Source organism: Giraffa tippelskirchi, chromosome 1 (genome assembly GCF_054371585.1).
Source record: "Giraffa tippelskirchi isolate mGirTip1 chromosome 1, T2T-mGirTip1v1.2.pri, whole genome shotgun sequence".
NCBI classification, from domain to species: Eukaryota; Metazoa; Chordata; class Mammalia; order Artiodactyla; family Giraffidae; genus Giraffa; species Giraffa tippelskirchi.
The window spans coordinates 139166925-139189723 of NC_137275.1; the positions used below are offsets into that span (position 1 = coordinate 139166925).

General features: G+C 34.6%; 1 long non-coding RNA gene across 1 annotated transcript in view; it reads right to left on the minus strand.

Annotated features, from left to right (window-relative positions):
* LOC145509469 (uncharacterized) overlaps nucleotides 1–21741 on the minus strand; it is a 78318-nt gene extending 56577 nt beyond the window's left edge. The window contains exon 1 of the long non-coding RNA XR_014056105.1: nucleotides 21510–21741. This is a non-coding gene — a long non-coding RNA (uncharacterized LOC145509469). The remainder of the gene's footprint in view (nucleotides 1–21509) is intronic.
* Nucleotides 21742–22799: the final 1058 nt, after the last annotated feature.

The window sequence follows — 22799 nt, forward strand, 5'->3', positions numbered from 1 at the left end:
TGCAGTATCTAAGATGACAACTGCTGAAAGTTATTTCTTCGTCAGTGTCACTGACAGCCACTCACTAGAAGAAACAGAATAACCTCTACTGGAGGTCATTCTGATGGAGCATTTGGAAATCAGAACTCTAGCCAAACTACTGAAGTGAGGCTTCAAGATAGAAATGAATCTGTTCTGGTAGTTTGGTTTCACTCTGAAGAAAGTTGATAATATGTTGGCTTGACAAGAAACTACATGTTCATAAAGTATGAAGGCATGATTTCTTTTCAATTCAACTGCTTTCAGAGGCAACAGAGATACTGCAATTGAACTAAAATACGCTGTTAAAGTCAGTCTAATGATTCAATTTGTACAGCTTTTGATAATAGATTTGCAGGTCAAATGAAGATTCAGTGAAAGAAGCAGTACACAGGCAAATTGTCTCTCTTTAAATTCAATATGACAGTGAACAGATGGAAAATTGAGCTCTCATTTAAAAGGTAGAAAATATGGGAAACAAAATATATGGATGCAATACATTTGTATATGTGCATATATAATATAGACATAAAAACAATGCCTTTTGTTAAATGTATAATTTTTAAATTATAATTTCAGTGATATAGGAATAATTAGAATTAACCAGTCAGTATCTACAGGACTCAAAAGAAATAACATAGCAAAACTATAACATTAATAACTCAAATTTTTATTCGAAATAAACACCTGGAACTAAGCTAAATACTTTACATGCTTTATCACATTTAATCCTCAAAGTCAAGAATCCTCCTGCAATGCAGGAGACCTGGGTTCAATACCTGGGTCAGGAAGATACCCTGGAGAAGGGAATGGCAATCCAGTATTCTTGCCTGAAAAATACCGTGGACACTGGAGCCTGGCAGGCTACAGTCCATGGGGTTGCAAAGAGTCAGACACGACTGAATGACTAACACACACAAATTCCTTATTAGATCAGTATCTATCAAAATATTCTTTCTGGTAGACAGAAAACATGACACAGGGAGTAAGTGTGGAATATCAAATCCCAGTTTCTCTGCTAATAAGCTGTGTAACCTTGGGTAAATTATTGTTTCCTCATTTACAAACTGATATCCACTGTAGTAATAGCTTGTCAGGAAGTTTAAATGACACAGTGTGTGAGAAATTCTTTACAGGCCAGAGTCTGGCCCAAGTAAATGCTTAGTGAAAGTGAACTTTTATTCTCAATGTCATTATTCATAGATGATAAACTGAGAGAGGAGAAACTTGTATAATACATAGCATAGGAAACTGACAAAGCCAAGACACTGATGTTTAGAAAATCACTTAAAAAATCTTTGAAACAGGGCTTCCCTGGCGGTTCCATGGTTAAGAATTTGCCTTGTAATGTAGGGGACACTGGTTTGAGCCCTCATTTGGGAAGGTTACACATGCTGCAGATCAATTAAGCCCGTGTGCCACTGGGTCCCCACTCTGGAGCCTGTGAGCCACAACTACTGAAGTCTGCATGCCCTAGAGCCTGTGCTCTGCAGCAAGAGGAGTCACTGCAACAAGCCCACACACTGCAACTGGGGAAAGCTCACATGCTGCAGTGAAAACACAGCCCAGCCAGAAAAATTATCAAAGATGCTGGGATTTACTCTGGCCTGTCCTTGTACTTGTTTTCTCTTTCTATATTTCTTACGAAATAAATGGATCTGAGCCCATGATTATAACTGCTACCTACATGCTGAATAACTGGAATATACACATTTAAGCCTCCCCAATTTCCAGCTTTTACCCACGCTTCTATATATATGCTGCACTATATATTCCTACCTTGAATTCTGTACACATCCTAGCTTAACCTATTCATAACCGATCTCTGATTATCCACAAAAGTCTGCATTCTCTCTTTTCTATTTCATCATGTACCTGATCATTCATGTCACAAAACCTAATAATCACATTCACCCCCTACATACCTCTCATTCCTCACATGTAATTAATTTCTTAGTATCACTGATTCTGCCATAGAATTATCACATAAATGAGGCTTCACTGTTTCATCTTAATGGAAGCTGCCTATTCAGAATCGTAAGAATTGCTTGAATTACTATGATATTTTCTAAAATTTCTCACTCTGGTTCATGTTGATGACCACCATGTTCGTTCGTGGCACAGTCAACCAGGAAGAAACTAAGTCTGCCACATCTTTACTTGGAAACATATGTTGTATCTCCCCACTGATTACAGGATTAATGATAAACACGTTGCACTGTCATATTGAAAACTATGCCATGGTACTGAACAGCAGTTAAATCACTGAACACAAGTCTTGAAACCAAATCTTCTGGATTCTGTTATTGACTCTGCCACTTACTGGTTGGTGTGATCTTTGACAACTTGCTTAGTTTCTTGAAAAATGTGAAAAAAATCTCAGCTATTATTAGTTATTGTATATAAAACTGGGGTTAAGTGAAACGTAACGGTAGAAATGGAATAAAAATAACTGATAAAAGGAAAACACAAACTACATTCAATCCACACATTTTTGAGAGGTAGACAAATTTGGTTTTGATGTTTGAGTGGCCAAAACAAAAGGAAAACCATATCAGACGGTATTGTCTGGGATTACAGAAAAGTAGAAGAAAAATACAGGAGTTTAAGATTTTACTCCTTGTTCAACACTACATACTCCAACCATCTCCCACTTCCTATTACTCTTGTTTCTTCCTCAATTATCTCATAGAATTAAAGAGAATTTCTAAATAGTACTGGATACAAGATCAATATCTGAAAATGAAGTAGATTTTCACATACCAAATTCAGAGTTAGGAAATTTAATTTTAAATAATGACATTTACAATAGAACTGAATTTTAAATATCCAGCAATAAATCTAACAAACTACGTGAAAGACCTTAATGAAAATAATAAAACTTTATTGAGAGACATTAAATAAGACTCAATAATCAAAGAAATATACCATGCCTAAGGTTAGGTAGTCTCTTTGTCATAAATATGCTGATATTCTCTCAAATTAACCTATAAATTTAATTCAATTTCAGTCTTTTATTTCATAGAAATCAAGACATTAATTCCAAAATTTATACGGAGATCAAATGTCCAAGAATAGTAAAGATTATTTTGTAGAAAACTAAGGTAAGTTACTTACTCTTCCAGATACACAAGTTTAAGAAAAAGCTATGAGAATTAAAAGCTTATGGTGTGCATGCAGAGGTATACAAATTAAGCAAGGAAACAGGATATAGATTCCCACAATTAATGAAAAAAAAGGTGTGCAGATTTTTGCTGTACATAATCAGAGACTTAATGGACTATTACACATATGATACAGGTAACTAAGTAGAAAATTTTGTAGAAAATTGCATAAGAAAAATATTCATGGATTTGGATAATCAACAGTATAGAGACGCCACTCTCTTCAAATTGATGCAAAAACTTAAAGTAATTCCTATCAAAACACCCATAAGTTTTTTGTAGACAAGGCATGCTAATTCTGAAACATAACAAGCAAGGGCATGGGCCCTAGAAGAGCTAAAAAATAATCTTTAGAAAAAGAAATAATAAAATTGGAAGAATCATTACACTAAATATTGTCTTTCTAGATGGCTACAATAACCAAGACCATGTGCTACTGACACTGAAATATATACTCAATCAATAGAACCAAATAGTTAACCTAGGGATGACTCAAAGAAGTACAGTCAAGTGATTTTTGACAGAATGAAAAAGCAATTCATTGGAGGAAGAATAGCCTTTTCAATAAATGCTATTGAGCACTTGGAAAAATCATATGAAAAATAATAACAATGTAATCCTTGTATCTTCTATATATAAAAATTAACCTAAAATAGATCATAAACTAAATATAAACATAAAACAAAATGTAGGAGAAATTTTTGTAACCTAGGGCTCAATGAAAACTTATGAAACACTGAACCAAAAGTTGGACAATACAAGAAAACAGCAAATTAAACATTATAAAAATGATCAGTTGCTCTGTTAAAGACTTCAGGAAAAGGGTGGAAAGACAAGCTACAGTTTAACAGGAAATATTTGTAAATCACACATATGACAAAAGAGTTGCATCAAGAAGATACAAAGCACTCTCAAATCTCAACTTTATATGTATTTAAAACACAAATTATTTATTACATATATAATTACATGTCATATAAGTGTATATATATAGATAATATACATAATGAAAAGACATAAATATACACTTTATCATTAAGGTGAACATAAAGATGACAAATGAATACATGAAAAGATATTCAAATCACCAGCCATCAGTAAAATGTAAACTAAGACTAGGGTATCTATCAGGAGAACTAAAAATAAAAAATATTAAAATATCAAATTCTAACAAGAATGCAGTGAAACTGAATCTTTGATAAACTGTTGGTGGGAATTTAAAGTGCTACAGTCACTCTTGAAAACATTTTAATTAAATATATATATTATTATTAAATATATATATATTATGTATCATATATATATATACACACACACACGTCATATATATATATATATGTATACACACACACATATATATATATAAACATACATTCGTTATAAAATTCAAGAATCATTCCCCTTGGCATTCTTGGCATTTATCTGAGAGATAAATGCCACATATCCACACAAAAATCTCTGTATGATTGTTCATGTTTTATTTGTAATTGTTAAAAAATGGAGACAACCAAAGTGACCTACAATTGATGACAATTAAATATACTACTACACCCACAGCATGGAATAAAAATGCTATATTTTAATAAAAATAAGTAATAAAAATTACTTATCAGCAATAAAAAGGGCAAACTGTTGATAAATGAAGCAGCACAGATGGATTTATGCTGACTGAAAAAATAATTTAAAGAAGTCATTTACTATATGACTTCATTTATATAACATTCTCAATTCACATATTATACATATGGAGAAAAAATTAGTGGTTTCCTGGAGTTAAGAATGGTAGGTGGGAGGCAAGGGTGTGACTGAATATGTATTTTAAGAGAAATCTTTGTAGTGAAGGAATATTTCTGTGTCTTGATTATGGTGGTGGTAACATAAAGCTACACTTGTGATAAGATGATCAGATTTTCACACAGTGTTCCAATGTTAATTTCCTGCTGTTGCTGTGTACAAAGTATATAAGATGTGATCTGCTAGGAAAACAGCATGAAGAGTACAAGAGAGCTCTCTGTCCTACCTTTGCAATTTCCTGTGTATCTAAAATTACTTCAAAGTAATTTTTAATTAGATTAAAGTATTGAAGATAGTGTACTTTCAGAGTAGGAAAGGCTTCCTAAGAGGCATACAGAGCACAGACGATATAAAGAAAAAGACTGAGCAATCAAGCTAAATTGAAATCATTTCTGTCAATGAAAAATACTATAAGAAAGTGGAAGGCCAATCCATAGGCTGAGAAAAGATATTCATAAAACATAATTTTAAATTTATATATGACCTCAAATAAAGACAGGAACGATAAGAAAACCAAAGCAAAAATAGACCATGAAGTACATTAAGAAATTCACAGAAAAAAATAGGATGGTCAATAAACATGTAAAAAGATCATCTACTTCATTAGCAGCCAGGGAAATGCCAACTAAAAGGTCAGGAGAGCAGCCAAGATAATGGAGTAAAAACACCCTCAGCTCACCTCCTCTCATGGTGGTGGTGGTGGTGGTTTAGTCGCTAAGTCGTGTCCAACTCTGGTGACCCCATGGAGGGGGCTCTTCTATCCATGGGATTCTCTAGGCAAGAACACTGGAGTGGGTTGCCATTTCCTTCTCCAATGCATGAAAGTGAAAAGTGAAAGTGAAGTCGCTCAGTCGTGTCCGACTCTCAGCAACCCCATGACTGCAGCCTACCAGGCTCCTCCATCCATGAGACTTTCCAGGCAAGAGCACTGGAGTGGGGTGCCATTGCCTTCTCTGCCTTCTCTCATGAGCACACCAAAATCACAACTATCTGCAGAATAACTATTGATGAAAAGGACTGGAATCTACCAGAAAAGATCTTCTACAACTAGAGACATAAAGAAGGACCACAACAAGATGGGTAGGAATGGTGGACTCACAATATAATCAAATTCCATACCCCCGAGTGGGTAACCCAACAAACTGGAGAATAACTGTATTGCAGAGGTTCCCTTATATTGTTTTCAGTGTGACTTACAAGTGGCTTGGCAGCTGAGATGGTAAAGAATCTGCCTGCAATACAGGAGACCTGGGTTTGATCCCTGGGGCTGGAAGATCTCCTGGAGAAGGGAATGGCTACCCACTCAAATATTCTTGCCTGGAGAATTCCATGGACAGAGGAGCCTGGCAGATTACAGTCCATAAGGTTGCAAAGAGTCAGACACAACTAAGCGACTAACACCCACTCAGTATGACTTAAAATTTTAGAACAGTTTTATTTTACCATCTACTACTTTTTCTGAGCTCTGATAGTTCATATTTTATCTCTGTGTTTTTCCCAAACTTGTTGCATGTGCTCTCAGTGTTCTTTGGCTGATTAAATTATTTGGGTTGTAATATTAATATGCTTGGAAGGAATTTTATTTGTTCAATAGTGTCTCTTTTTTCCTACCAAGCATCCCAGTATGGATTTTGTTTTAATTGTTCATTTTTTCTTGCTGGTAAAAAACTATGAAAATATGTTTTTATGTAGGTTTTTATGTATAAGTATGCTTGTACTATATTGCATATCTTGTTGGCATGTGCAAGTGGGATTTTTTTTTAGCTTTTATCTTTCCACAGCCAATAGAGATTAGCAGCTTCTGGGATGCTAGTTGTCTAGAGTCAATCTTCCACTCAATTCTTTGATTTCTCATTCAGCTGAAGCTCCAACACTTCTCTTTGGTGCAATAGTGCATCAAGAATCTTTCAGCATCAAACTATGTAAATTTTGCCTGCATTTTCAAACAAGTAATTTATAGTTTCCCCCTGCAAGATACCCTTCTCACTTGCAGAGGCAAACACTGTTATTGTTGCTCAATCGCTCAGTCATCTCCGACTCTTTTCGACTCCATGGACTGCAGCATGCCAGGCTTCCCTGTCCTTCACTGTCTCATGGAATTTCCACAAACTCATGTCCATGAGTCAATGATGCCATACAACCATCTTATCCTCTGTCACTCCCTTGTGCTCTTACCCTCAATCTTTCCCAGCATCAGGGTCTTTTCCAATGAGTCAGCTCTTCCTATCAGGTAGCCAAAGTATTGGAGCTGGTTTTTCCCCAAATCTGCAGATTCAGGCATCTTCTGTTATCTCCATTTGACCTCAGAGCATTTACCTCCCCTACTTCTTATACTATCACTCCATAATTTTACCTCAATATAGTATGCACTTTTTTTATTATAACTTTTGATGATTTCTGAAAGGAAAAGAATCACTGTCACATTCTGCCATCTTAAAACTTGTAATATTATCAACTTACTGTATGTATAATAGGAAGAATTTTTCCTGTACATTTAGGTGGTTTTTCAATAGACAAAGTGTTTAGTACTCCAAGAGCAGGAACTGTTCATTCAGTTTACTGTTGCTAAAACAATGTTTCCAAGGAATGTTGTATTTTGCAAGGTCACATTTCATATGGATGTTAAACAACAACAACAAAAAAATGCTTTTTTTTTCATTTACAGAATGATGCTCCACAGAGTAAGGGCAAACGTGGTAAAATGACATTGTGATGGGAGCTGTTAACTCTGTTTCACAAAGGGTAAAACCGCTATAACTTAATGCTTTGTGCATTGTATGAGAAGGCTAATACAGTACATCAAAGTAAAAATCCCTGCGTTTTGAAAACTTGCATGGTCAGGACAAAAGTATCAAAAGAGTTTTGTCACTAGAAGTAATCATTCTACAGGGGAAGATGGATATAATTAGCATTTATTCATTGTAATTGAGCCAACAGTCAATACAGATTAAATATTGACAGAGGTTCCTTGACTAGTGCTAAACTAAACAGACCTTAAGAGTTTCAGGAAACATTATCATTATAACAGTGAATTTGTGAGATGATCCTGCTTCCACTGGCATTACTCATTATACCATACACGTCTCTGAAGATAGGTTTCCAAGTGAAACGTAAAAGCTAAAAAAAAAAAAAAAAAAGGCCTGAGGCTGAGGGGTAAAACTGATATTGGATTTAACAAGAGCATTAAACAGAGCTCCTTAATGAGCTGATTCGTAGACCATTAACCTGCTGTACAGCAAAGAACATGACAGTAGATTGTCTCTACCTAGAAAACAGAATCTTTCTTGGCTTTCCAGGCTTGAAACTCTTGTGAATAATTTGGTCATCTATATTGCACTTTATTTTTGAAAAAGAAAAAGGGAGAGGGGGTTAGGGGGAACCACACTCTCTTCCTTTTAAATTTTTAAAAAGTATTTTATTGTGATAAAAACACTTAACGTGGGGTATACCTTCTTACATTTTTAAATCTACAAAACACTGTAGTTGATTACAAGCATAGTGTTGTATAGTAAAGTCAAGCTCTTGAGGACTTGGGACAGTGTTTCAGAGTCTGTAGCAGTGATTGGGTTTTCATGCTTAAAAGAACATTAACTTGAGGATAAAGGTAGGTTTTACTTAATGAAAATGAAAGTTAATTGTTATCAGTTTAAAATAGGACATTATAAATATAAGATACTTTATGTAAACCTCATGGTAACAAAGGAAAAAACCTATAGTAGCGGCACACAAGATTATGATAAAGAGGTCAAAGCATACTACTCCCAAAAGATATCAAATCAGAAAGGAAGGCAGCAAGATACTAAGCATGGAACAAAGGATTTATAAAACAATCAGAAAACAATGAACTAAATGGCAGCATGAAATTCTTATCGATCAGTGATTACTTTAAATGTAAATGGACTAAATTATTCAATCAAAAGACATAAGGCAGTTGAATGGATTTAAAAACAAACAAAAAACAAAAAAAGATCCAATTGTATACTGTCTACAAGAGGATTATTTTAGATTTAAGTACACAGGTAGACTCAAAGTGAAGGAATGAAAAATATTTCTTGTAAATGGTAACCAAAAGATAGTAGGGACAGCAATACTTATAACAAACAAAATAGACTTTAAGCTAAATATGGACAAAGGAGTGCAAGAAGGTCATTATATAATGACAAAAGAGTCAAACCATCAAGAAGATATAACAAGTCTAATTATTTATCACCCAGTAGCAGAGCACTTAAATATAAAAATCAAATTCTAATAGAACTTTAAGGGAAAAAAACACCAATACAATAATAGTTGAGGACTTTAATATCCATTCTCAACACTGAATAAATAACCTAGACGAGAATCAATAAGAAAACAGTGGATCTGAACACTAGAGCCCAAATGTACCTAACAGACATATATAGAATATTATGTCCAACAGCAATAGAATACATATTCTTCACAAGTACACATAGAACATTTTCTAGGATACACATGTTAGGCCACAGGACAAGTCTCAGAAAATTCAATAAGTTAGAAATTATATCAAGTACTTTTTCTGATCTCAGTGGTATGATACTAGAAACCAATAAATAGAGGAAGGCTGGAAAATCAAGAAATACATGAGAATTAAAAATATATTCCTATATAATCAATGAATCAAAGAAGAAATCAAAAGGGATAAAAAAATATCTTGACAGAATTGAAAAAAAAATGACACAAAATACTAAAACAGCAAAAGTAGTTCTAACAAGAATGCTTATAATGATAATCACACACATCGAGGAAAAAAAAAAAATCTTGCATAAAAAACTCCTAAATTTACACCCCAAGGAACTAGAAAAACAAGAACAAACTAAGCCCAAAGTAAGCAGAGGTTAGGAAAAATAAAGATAAGAGTAGGAAGAAATGAAACAGACAAGAGGATAATAGAAAAGATTGACAAAACTAAGCCGATTCTTTGAAAAGGAAAACAAAAGTGAAAAACCTTTAACTAGACTAACAACAATAACAACAAAAGGATCTAAATAGGCTCTAAGTGCTTTAAAATTCAGAACTTGTAACTTCCAGGTTGGTTTTCTTTTCTATCATTTACATTCTCTGGAGAAGTTTCTGGTCCTAAAGAAGAATTAGGATACCTTCCACGTGGTTTAGTTATGATTCTCCAGGCTAGAATACTGGAGTGCGTTGTCATGCCCCTCTCCAGGGGATCTTCCCAACCCAGGCAGGTTTTATCCATAATATATAGTCTTGTCTATTATTTGTCAACTGGTTAATTATTTGCTAAAACTAAGAAAAGAATGGTCACACATTAGTATTTGTTTTACTTTCCTTTTTAAGGGGACATAGGGGGAATAACTTCATCTGTGTATCCACTTTGGCCAAAGTTCTTCCTAAATGTGACTACAGGAATTTTCACTGGGTCTTGTAAATCCTATTCCCCTTTACCAAGTTCAACCTATTATTTTTCCTGTGAGGCCCTTGCATTTTCTTTCTGCTCAAAAAAGTCACTTTCAGATTTTTTTTCTTCTCCAAAAGAAGAAAACCACTAATCTGTTCCCTGGAGAATACGGTTCTTTGCCTTCATGGTATGCAGTGAATTGATTGTATCTAGCAATAACATCAGCTGGGTTTTATTTCTCACAGAAATGACAAGTCTCCATGGAATTAAGCTGACCTGATAATTCAAAAATGGGAGAGTTTCAGGGCCTTTTGTTTCACTGAATTGACTTGTAGATGTCACCCTTTCTGCCAGGCATAACATATTTGAATTTTTATTTGTGACTCCTCTCCAAACAGACAATAAATTCAGTGTTTCATCAGTTATCACATGCATCTGCAGCACATGTTCTATTTCTCCCTATGGTGACTTGTAAGCATGATTTCAACACAGAGCTATAAATTGAGTTATTCTTACTTTGTGTTTCAGCTTAACACTCACCAGTCTCTCCTATCCCAGACATCCTAATTATTTTTTTCATTGTTAATTCTGGATGCTATAAAATATTGTAAGTTAAGACCTCCTAAATGATACTTATTAAGAAATGTTCTCATATATAAAGACTATGTGAATCTCAAATTTGAATGTTTAAATAGGATATTTTATCAAGTTATGCATCAAACCCACAATACCCTCTATAGCAACAATTTGCCAAATGGAGAAATGTCGTTCTCTGAATGAGCATTATCCTTCATGCTGATAGGTGAAATTAATGAAATAATTAAAAAGCCATAAAAAGAAAATGAAGAGTATCAGAAGATACCAACAGAACTGAAAACAAAATATTTCTGGCACAGTAATGTAATTGCCAAAAATAAGGAAAAAAACTCCAATCACAAGATGTAGAATGAAGTTTCATTCATAAGCTGAACAATTTTCCTTGTAGTCAGTATGTTTTCTTTAATATTCTATAATGAAATAGATTTGTCATATGGCACAATGCAACATTGTTTCCATGATTTGTCAAGATTAAGAAAGTTAATCAGGCACTTTTAAAGAAAAATTCTATGATCTTACCATATTTTCTATGAAAGATCCAAATGGCCTATCCAACTTGAAGCTGAAAGACACCATGAGATAAAGAAACACAAAAGACCTCAAATATCAAACCACACTGCAGGGACCACTGTATTTTTCTGAACTAAAAAAGCCCCACAAGAGAGCATCCTGGATGGATATAGTATTCTTCCACTTGTTATGCTTAGACACTCTGTTTTCTCATTATTTTCACAGTATAGTACCTATTAGAAAAATATAGGATAAGGATGAGAAACAATCAAATTTCAGTGTTGTGAGGTTACAAGGAGAAAGGGTACTATCTAGAAAACGTTCAGTTGAACAGTTCTCCCTAGAAATGTAATTTATGTGAGAAAATTTTGACTTGTACAAAAATTCAAATGAACTTGTTCTATAATGGGCACTAATTATATGATAGAAAAAAAAACTTCTTACATAATGAGAAAAAAATTGTTCTATAATGAACGAATCTTATTTGTTTACAGTATTCTCAGGCCAATTAGAAGGAAAACAGTAGTCCCCTAGTGCTTGAAAACTGACGGCAAATGAGAAAGGTACTAGAGACCTCTGTTATCCAGTTACACTCTCATTTATTTGCTTTTTCCTCATCCTCCCCTTAATGAGACCTCTTAGTCCTTTCCACAGATAGGGTTCTTACAGATCACACATGCATGAGGAAATTCTTTATTTTATCCATTTTAGACTGGGGTATTATTTTTGAGTCCATTCTTGTGGTTTAAAGAGTACAGAAAAAGAAAACAAATAGGTACTTGCAAATGGCCAAAATTCCAGGAGGGATGATAAAACATTGATAATTATTATTCACACCTATGACTATGAGTCAAAGGAGCAACTGTCACCAAGGATAAAATTTTCAATCTCTATCCTGCTGTGGAAAATGCTCTCCTTCTCTAGGAACTAATATATACTAGATTTGAACTGTCACGCTGAATAAAACAACCATATCTGCATCTACCACCTGGAATTGTTATCCAGGCATACTGATAAACACAATCTGGTGAAAGATTATCTTCAATTTTTCTTTCTCCACACACCCATACACACACCCATTTAGCAGACAGATATGAGGACAGAGAAGCATAATCTACTTTGTTATTTTGTTGAAGCATGGGTGGTTGCATTACTGAAATATTTTGGGCAAAACCTAACTTAGCATCTCTTACAAAATGAAGAACTCAGTTATCTCTTGGGAATTGAAACAGACCTAAACTCTGAGCAGACAGTAAATCAGGACTCAGGGGAGGCTGGTAAGTCTCAGTTGATGAGCCAGCAAAGACTAGTAGAAGAAACGACTGAAGGTTGTTATGTACATATATTAAGGGACTGAGAATGTTTAAATCATCACACAAGTTAAAAGGCTCAAAAGCCAACAAGGTGTGCCACACTGATCCCTCTTCAATTGTCAAGGATTTATTTCCGAGCTGCTGGCAGTGTTACCAGAAGACAGTTCACAGTTTTCAGTTCCCCATCCCCTTTGGGCTACTGACTCAATTTAGGAACGCTCCCTTGTTCTAGATTACATCCCTTATCAAATATTTTGCACCCAATGACTGAGCATTACATGCATACAAAAAACCAGTCAACTCAGCCCATGGAACAGCTAGAACTCCTGTGGTGTCATCTGACATTCCCATTGAAATAAGTTGTTATTCAACTTCTCCCTTTGCCTGGCCTGCTCCCTTCTCTCCTATCTCTTCTCTTCCTCTCCTTTCTGCAAATATTGAATCTAAGAGACTTCCCATTAAACTTCTTATATGCTTGATCTGCTTATTGAGAAAATCAACTTCCTACTGCCAGGTAATTTGGGATTCTATTATCAATAGTCAGAAGGATGAATGCTTCCAGAGCTAGGACTATTTTTTGCCCTTTTAATATTTTTCTACAACTGGTAGTGGCTCTAATTCTTTAAGTGTACAGTGAAGGCCAAAGGAAAGTGAGAAAAAGACCAAAATCTTTCTAATAGATCCAGATTACAGATGCTTGAACATCTCAAAGTTTCTAACATACTTTCAGCTAACAATTATAACAGTCATTTCTTTTTATTTTTATAGCTAAAAGGATTAGAATCACTCCAGAAATAATAAGGATGGTAACTCCTACTTTTTTCAGCCAACTGACACAAAAGTAATTTGTAATAATTTGCAAAACTTATACAATAGTATTGTGTGAATAGATCAGTAAAACTAGGACACAGACTGGTTTGACCTCCATGCTGTCCAAGGGACTCTCAAGAATCTTCTCCAGAACCACAGCTCAACTCAATAGAAAAGACCCTGATGCTGGGAAAAGTTGAGGGCAGGAGGAGAAGCGGGCTACCGAGGATGAGATGGTTGGATGGCATCACCAACCGAATGGCCATGAGTTTGAGCAAACTCCGGGAGATAGTGAAGAACAGGGGAGCCTGGTGTACTGCTGTCCATGGGGTTGCAAAGAGGTGGACATAATTGAGTGATGAACAACAAATGGACATAGATGAGAAACCACAGCTAAAGGAAGGAAATGACATTTATTGGGTATTGACTATATATATACATAGTACTGTGCTGGGCATATTACACATGCCATCACTCTTCTGACGATAATGCTGTGGAGTTTATATTCTATATTCTTCCTACAAATGAAGTAATTGAAGCTCAGAAAGACTCAATTACTTATCAAGGTCCAGAAATTGGAGGCAGCATTTAAATAACCATCTAAACCACAAGTACATGTTCTTTCCCTACGTTACATCCCAAAGATTAGAAAAAAAGTGGGAATATTTTAAAATCAGAATACATCCTGAGAATGTAGATTTTATTAAACAAATCATTTAGATGAAACAAATCACACTCTCTTATCCAGGCTAGATTATAGAATACATAAATTCCTCCTTATTATGTAATAACTTTACAAATTTGCTAAGTCAAACTATTTTCTGACTTACTCACTTGTGTTCACCATCCTAGTATAAAGAGTATTCAGTAAAAGATTTATTGTAGCCAAAAAAAGCCTGAAAATCGCATAAAATTTTATGTGCAAAGTTATTTCTCACAAAGAAAAAAATACTTATGCATAATAAAGGTCATGTCTTGAACTGCAATCTGGACATTTGTATTACTATGAGCCAGCAAAGCCTTTGCCCTGATACTCCAAAGTGTGAACGGCCTGTTCTTAAAAGTATGCTCTTACACATTTCACTGTGCAATGTTTTAATTCATGGTTATTATCAAAAATCAGTTACTCAATACAATTTATAAATGAGTAAAAGGCATTTTCTGAAATCAAATTGTTTTTAACAACCACTCTAGATGCTAATGACATTGGAAGTTTGAAAATTTTATTAACATTGGCAAATTTAAGTTTAAGATTATATGAACAAACTAAAATGATAGTGAAAAGAAACTAAGATAAGTCCCTCGGTTCAGATAACATTAATCTAAAATTTCTAAGTAGCAAGTGTAATAATTAAGCCAAATTAATGAAATGAGATGATACTGACTGTGCAGTTTTAAAGAATCACATCAACTGATTAAGTCAGATTATAAGTCCTTGGAAAGTTAATTAAGGTACCCAAAATGAGGGCTTCCATGTGGCAAAGAGATCACTTATAGAAGGTAATTGGTCACTAAGTCTCAGGCAAAAACAAGACATTATTATCAGTAAAGTGTAATTGATTACGAAGTACAAAGGACACAATTCACAGTGAGTTTTTTCTTCTCTTAGGTACTGGAGCCCAGCCAAAGAAGGCACAAGTGGAATGACTCATGAGCATCAGATCTCGTTCTCCCCTTCCCCCTCACTCTTTCAGAGTCAGAAGCTGTGACTGATGGAAACAGAGCTTACTTCATTCTGTCTAATGGACAAAAGACTGTAATTGTCTAGGGAAGATGCATTAGTCTTATCTCTATGAAGTTCTCTTTGTATCATTATAATAAGACAATTACACTTACACTGGACTGTATAATAGACCTAGATGTCCAACAATGAATAACTGTAATTGATTATAGCTCATTATAATCTCAAATAATTTGAAGCAGTTTGTATTTAAATTCTGCAGTGAAATTTAAGGAGTTTGTTGTCTAGCCTGTCCTTTATCTGAACCCAATCATGGATCAATATTCAAAAAAGTATGATTAATTGCACTGACACCAGATTTGAATCAATCAACCTATGCACATCTATTAAGCAACTACTAAGTGTAAGGCGCTGTCTAGCTGGTGTGGGGATTTGAAAAATATATATAACCCATTATCCAGCTTTAATGAATTTTATAATATAGTAAATACCAATTATGTAACATCAACAGAAGTTTAAGAATGAAAAAGCAAACACATGAACAAATTGTCAGTATCACCAACAACAACAAAAAAATAAAAACCCATATGTAACAATGCAAAAAAGTTTTCTTGGTATATTTCTGTTTCACCACCATGCATTTTTTTTTGACGAAAACTAAAACATAAAATCTGTGTTACTTTATCATATGCTAAAAGAATCAAAATGTTTTAATGCCACAAAATCATTTGTTGGTATACTATAGCAAAATTTGAATATGTTTGAAAATGGAATCTCTGAAGCACTTTATATTTCACTAATCTTGAATTTTCTAATTAAGTGTCCAGTTATATATTTTCAATTAGAGGCAAATAGCATTATATAAAATGTGCATTTAGCTTCTTTAATTGAAGCAAATATTTCAGAAATTAGAACTAAATTTAGAACCCTTTATTTTATAGTAAAAACCCAGAGATGGTATAAAGCTTATCCAAGGTAATTTAGCTGGTTAGTAACACAAGTTGTGCTAGTGGTCAAGGTCTTTTCTTCTCAAGAAGCTAATAGTCTTTCTCTCTTTTCATCTTGGAATAGAGCTTTACATTGAAAAAAAAAAAAGTATTTTTACATTTCACAGCCATTATTATACTTGACCATTTATCACTTCTGTGAAGTAGTCCATCATGATGTGTTAGGGAAAGTAGTTGATATTTACTCAGAGATTGCTGCAAGTCAAGTATTTTTCTTGGCACTGAATTGTTCAGAAAATAGGGATTCAACAAAGGTTAAGTCTCATAACCAATGTTACCTATCTAATAAGAAAACAGAGTTATAACAGTATTCTGACACTAGTCAGCACCCTATCCAACTTGCCACTCTACCAATGTCATTATACCAGGTTTTCCTTACTGTGAAAGCAAAAATTATTATACGAATACAATGTTTTAGCAAAAGGTATTATGGCTGAAAAACGGAAATAAATAAAGCTTATACTCTGCATTGATCAGTTCACACACCAGACAGTTACCAATATGTATTAAATAAACCACTTTTATTGCAGTGTGATAAGGTGCTATATGGAAGTTACATTCTTATCAGGCACAAAGGGGACATAAAGCAACTCAGAACTCGACTCTCTTCCTCTTCCAAGTTAAAAGTATATGAGTCATATGTCTAGTTATAAAATTTGCCATACAATAATTGTTAAGCTGCATATTTCCATTTGTTATTATGTATCCAGTTACATTTCTTGAAAAGTATCTCAAGAATTGTATCAGCTGTGCAAATTTTAACTATTTAATCCTTGTATACATTTATAATCAATTATTGTTTAGTCTTTACCTAGTGGTAAAGACCCTGCCTGCTAATGCAGGATGTGTAAGAAATGCTGGTTCAATCCCTGGGTCAGGAAGATCCCCTGGAGAAAGAAATGGCAACCCACTCCAGTACTCATGCCTGGAGAATCCCATGGACAGAGGAGCCTAGCAGCCTACAGTCCATGGGGTCACAGAGTCGGACATGACCGAAGCGACTTAGTACACTGTTTAGTCATACTATTTATACTATTTGAAGATTCCAAAACTGTCAAAAGTAGACAATGAAACAAAAATAAAAGAGATGATATTGCTTTGTATATTCATTTTAGCCTTATGGAGGAAAATACTCCCTACTTCGAGAAATACAGTTCTCCAGGTAGAAAATTGATTCTTCCCAAAAGCTATATCCCTTTGACTGTGAAAACAAGTAATTCTCTTCAGGTTTCAAATGTGTTATATATTAAATTATATCTCTTTAGGACACTGCTAAGGTGAATTTGTGATTGACTGTCTTTTCAGGATGAGTAGTGTGCACAATGAATGACAAATCTTTAAATCTGTGGGAAAAAGATGGTATTAAGTTTGTGCTTTATTACCACTGCTGGTCTGAAAATGCTACAGTATCATATTTTTGAAAAATATTTTTACATGCATTATTTTATTTGATCCTTATAAGCATCCTGTAAGTTTGACAATCCTTATTGCCATCCGATTTTAGAGATAATGAAATTGTGACCTAAAAAGGTTAAATGACAGAAGTTATTTCATCCTGCTAGTAAGAAGCCAAGATGATATTCAACCTAGGTCATTATCCCTGATCTTTCCATTATATTTTGTTTCTTTGAGTTGTACAATGTTCATAAGCATGAGCATATTTCTCTGGAATTATTTGTAGCCCTTCTTCAATAAAATGTTAACATATACTATTTTTATATATGCAGGTTTTTAAAAGTCAGATTTATATTATTTACATAGAAAAAATTTTCCCCTTTTAGTGGCCAGTTCTATAAATTTTGACATACACATATAATTTTGTAGCCACCATGTAGCAAGACAGAGGGCAGTCTGAGCATCCTCATGAATTCCTTTATGTCCTTTGCAGTGAACTCCTCCCTTTCACTCTAGTTCCTGACAGCAACTGATCTTTTTTCTTTCCCTGGAAATGTGCCTTTTGAGAATGTAATAATAATGAAATGAACTAGTCAGTGCCAGATTCAAGGGATTCTGACTAAGGCAGTCGTACAGGGCCCCATATTTAAAAGGCTCTGTGCTTGGTGTACTGCTCTACTGTAATTGTACCGAAAGTCTTAATTTGTGAACAATAGGCTCCACATTTCCATTTTGCACTGGGTCCTTCAAACTATACAGTCAGACAAGATAGACAGTATGCAGCTATTTGAATCTGGTTTCTTTCCCTTGGAATACGACATTTGAGTCTATGAAATTATTGCAGTTTGCTCCTTTTTATCGCCAAGCGATTTTTCTATTGTAAGAATTTACCACAGTTTGTTCATTCACCAGTTGAAGCACATTTTCATTATTTCCAATTTGAGGCAATTAGGAATGAAATACCTATAAATATACATATTTTTATATTAACATACATTTTTATTTCTCCTAGATAAAGATTTAGTAGTACAAATTCTAGGTTAATGTATGTGTGTGTTTGTTAGGTGATTTGAGAACTAGTATGTGTAGGGAGGTGATATTAAACCTTAGTATAGCACAGCTTTCTTTACAGCTAGTATTCACTAAAGTATTTTATGCTTCTAGACTCAGTTCATAAAACTGGATTGTTAATATCAATCCATGATTTTTTGGGGGGAAAAAAGAAGGCTAAGAGCACAATTGATGAGTTTGTATGGGTCTATAACATCTGCTGCATTGACCATGTCAATAATCATGTGGAATAAGACTCTCTCAAGAGCTGATTCTCCTCTCCACATTTTTCCATTTTATACACTTTTGTTTTTCTATCTTACTCCTTCTCCTCAGTTTTATTTTGTTGCTCTCTCTGTTAAAAAATTATAGTATCTGAGTTTCTCATTATGAAGTGTGAGATTACTAGGTCTTCAAGGACAGGAAGTATATCAGTCATTTCTTTACCTTAGACCAGGCAAATTAAAAGGGTCTTTCACAGGGAAAACTCCCAAAGTTAATCTATGAAGCCACCATCAACCTGATACGAAAAGCAGACAAAGAGACTACCAAAAAATAAAACAGCAGGCTAATATATTTGATGAATATAGATGCAAAAATCTTTAACAAAATATTAGCAAAGCAGATCTAACAATACATAAAAAGAATCATATACCATAAGCAAGTTGTATTCATCCCAGCTAGATACAAGATTAACATATATAAATTGGTTGCATTTCTTTACACTAAACAATAAAATATCAAAAATAGAAAGTTAAAAAAAATCTTAAAATTGTATTAAAAAAATACTTTGAAATAAACCTGCCCAAGTAGGTGAAAGACATATGATGAAAACTATAAAATATTAATAAAGGAAGTTGAAGATGATTCAAAGAAATGGAAAGATAACCCATGTTCTTGGATTGGAAGAATTAACATTGTCAAAATGGCCATACTACTCAAAGCAAACTACAGATTTAATGCAATCTCTATCAATTTACCCATGACATTTTTCACAAAACTCAAACAAATAATTCTAAAATATATATGGAACCAAAGAAGATCCCAAATTGACACAGGAATCCTGTGAGGAAAAAAGCCAAGGCTGGAGGCATAACACTTCCAGACTGCAGGTAATACTGCAAAGCTATAGTAAGGAGAACAACATGGTATTGGTACACACACAAAAAAGATATGGATCAATGGAACAGAACAGAAAGCCAAGAAATATGTTCACACAAGATTAATGGTCAATTAATCTTTTACAAAGAAGACAAGAATCCACAAAGGAGAAAAGACAGTCTCTTCAGCAAGTGATGTTGAAAAGTTGGACAGCCACATGTAAATCAATGAAGTTAGAACATGCCCACACACCATATATAAAATAAACTCAAAATGCATTAAAGAGTTAAGTATACAACATGACACCATAAAATTCCTAGAAGAGAACTTAGGCAAAACATTCTCTGATAGAAATCATAGCAATGGTTTCTTAGGTCAGTCTCCCGAGGCAAAAGAAATAAAAGCAAAAATAAACAAATGGGACATAATCAAATTGACAAGCTTTTGTACAAAAAAGGAAACCATAAACAAAACAAAAGACAATCTACAGAATGGGTGAAAATATTTGCAAATGATATGACCAATAGGGGCTTAATTTCCAAAATATATACACAGCTCACACATATCAATATCAAAAGAACAAACAAACCAATCAAAAAATAGGCAGAAGTTCTAAATAGACATTTCTCCAAAAAAGACATATAGATGGCCAAGAGGTACACAAGAAATTGCTCAATGCCTCTAATTTTAAGAAAAATGTAAATCAGAATGAAAATGTGGAATCACCTCACATTAGTTAGACTGGCCATGATTAAAAAGTCTACAATAAATGCTGGAGAAGGTTCAGAGAAAAGGGAACCCTCCTATACTGTTGGTTAGAATGTAAATTGTTACAGCCACTACGGAGAACAGTAGGAGTTTCCCTAAAAAATAGAGTTGCCATATGATCCAGCAATCCCACTTCTGAGCATATATCTGGAAAAGATGCAAACTAATTTAAGAAGATACCTGCACTCCAATATTTGCAATAGCACTATTTATAATAGTCAAGACACGGAAGCAACCTAAATGTCCATCAACATATGAATGGATAAGGAAAAGGTGATAGTACTCACACGGAATATTACTAAGCCATAGAACAGAATGAAATACTGCCGTTTGCAGCAACATAGATAGACCTAGAGATTTTCACATTAAGTGAAGTAAGTCAGACACAGATGAACATTATATGGTATCACTTACAGGTGGAATCTAAAAGTAGCATACTAATGAACTTGTTTACAAGAAACAGGTGGGGGAGGGATAAATTTGAAATTTGGTATTAACAGATACATACTACCATATATAAAACATTATTGAATATCTTATAATAGCCTATAATGGAAAAGAATCTCAAAAATAATAGATATATTTTAAAAAGAAAAAAAAACATAGGTCTTCTATTTTGTCCTCAAATATTTCCTAACGTCCTCTTCTTTTTCATATTTAAGATACTGATAATCCTATTTATTTTCAGAGAGGAATTCCTAGTGGTCATGAGATGTAATGGGAATGAAGATTGATTTCTCTCTTACTGGACTTTCATTGATGGAGCACGTTACCATGTTGCAGAGGCTCACATACTAAAGAACTGAGGATGACTTTTGGCCAACAGCCAGTGGGAAACTTCGGCCTTCAGTCCAACAGCCTATTAGAAACAATTCTGCCAACAACCTAGTGAGCAAGTTTAGAACGAAATGTGTCCAATCAAACCTTTGTTTATTGGTGATCCTGTTCCTGACGCCAAGGCCAATTGTCTTGCTGTTCACACGGTCCGCTGAACCCCGAGTAGGCAAGGCACGAACTAAGAAGATGGACGGAGACTCGAGGAGATGTAGGAAGTGCAGACACATTTATTCACTCCTGGCTGGCACGGCAGCCAAGCACAGCCTCTATCCTGGCTGACGCAGCGGGCATGCTATATTCTCTCCTCTCCTGGATGACTGAACAGACACAGCGCTGACGCAGCAGTAATGAAGCTGCTTTTCAGGTGGTGCGCATACAGGCCTAAGTACAAAGTAGGCCGTGACCAAGCGAGTACCTTGTGATGCGCATGCGCAGTGCTACAAGCGATCTCAGCTGTTGCCTAGTCATTATTAACAAAACGTGGGCGAGAGTGCCTGAACATACCATCTTGGCTGATTTCCCTATACTTAGGAAGGCTAAAACCCAAGTTAACGCCTGAGTTATAGCCTGTGAAACACCCTCACACAGCACTGTTTAACACTGTTTAACACACTGTTAAAATATGTTCAGATTCCTGACCCAAAGAAACTGCGAGGTAATGTGTTGCAGTTTCATTCCACTAAGTTTGAAGGAATTCACACAGCACGAGATAACTAATAAGCAGCGTCCACCTGGTTTTGCAGAATGGTAGCTCTTGGAAACCAGCTAGCAGTCTATGAGGATACAGAGCAGCCATATGTGGATGTTCTGACCAATGGCTTCAGCTGAGATCCGAGCGGACTACCAACATCAACCACAAAAATGGAAGCAAGAGAGTCTTCATGTGATTTCAGTCTGCAGTAGTTAAGCTGGCCTAAGTGACACCTTGTGAAACAACATGATTTGCTTCCACTGACTCCTATCCAAGATGAAATTTTTGAGTAAAACAATTATTATTATTTACACAAGGAACAGAGCAATAAATAACTGAAATATCAGGAGACCTAAAATATCTGTATGCACTTATTGTCTTTGATTTATTACTCAAAGTTTAACCTCAAATTTAAGCCAAAAAAAAAAAAAAAGTTTTACAGAGTTTAAAAACAAATCTCTCAAAAATCATCCTTCCAAAAGATGGCTATCCTCAAGTGGTTACAAGAGATGGAGAATTAATACATTTACAATGTGCTTAGTATACTACAAAGCTTTTATTTTTTTTCCTATTTAAAAAAGTTATTTACAAAATATATTTCCATACTTGCAGAATAAAAGACACACTGTCCATTTATCTCTCCTTGATGCCCAATAGGACCACTGCTTTGCTATCTTACCAAATAA